At 61.0% G+C, this 515-nt stretch overlaps 1 pseudogene; it reads right to left on the bottom strand.

Moving 5' to 3' along the window:
• LOC108228263 overlaps positions 1-515 on the bottom strand; it is an 8443-nt pseudogene that overhangs the window by 4602 nt on the left and 3326 nt on the right.

Raw genomic sequence — 515 nt, 5'->3', positions numbered from 1 at the left:
CAGCACAGACGGCCTCACTCCAGCTCCGGGTCCTTGCTGTCGTCGCCGCCGCTGGACGAGCGGCTGCTGAGGTCGGCCACGCCCGACTCCAGGTCGCTGCAGGCGGACCGGTCCTCCGGGTCCAGCTGCAGCCCCAACGACCCGGCTCTGAGCCTTCTGATTGGCCGGGTCTGAGGAGCACACGGGAGAGTTCTGAGGCGCCGGGCTGACGGTCGGTTCCGAGTAGGAACTGGGCGGGTCCGGCCCGCTGTGTCTCTGCGGCAGGCGGCTAGACCTCCTCCTGGGAACCTCCACCTCCTCCCACGTGATTGGTTCCCCCCCGAGAGCCGCGATCCTCTGAGAAGAGAACAGCAGAACCAAACAGATGTTCTTACAGAATTATTCATTCAGCCGACCCGTCCTGAACCTAGCCTCTGCTTGTTTCTGATTCTAAATCAAACATCTGTTCCAGGAACATCTGGACTGCTGTTGATGTTAACCGTTCCTGCTGTAACATCAGAACCCAGGTTCTGCAG

This window comes from Kryptolebias marmoratus, linkage group LG3, assembly GCF_001649575.2.
Source record: "Kryptolebias marmoratus isolate JLee-2015 linkage group LG3, ASM164957v2, whole genome shotgun sequence".
Taxonomy (NCBI): Eukaryota; Metazoa; Chordata; class Actinopteri; order Cyprinodontiformes; family Rivulidae; genus Kryptolebias; species Kryptolebias marmoratus.
Note: the sequence above shows the minus strand (reverse complement) of the source record. Positions and strands in the feature narration are given on the sequence as shown.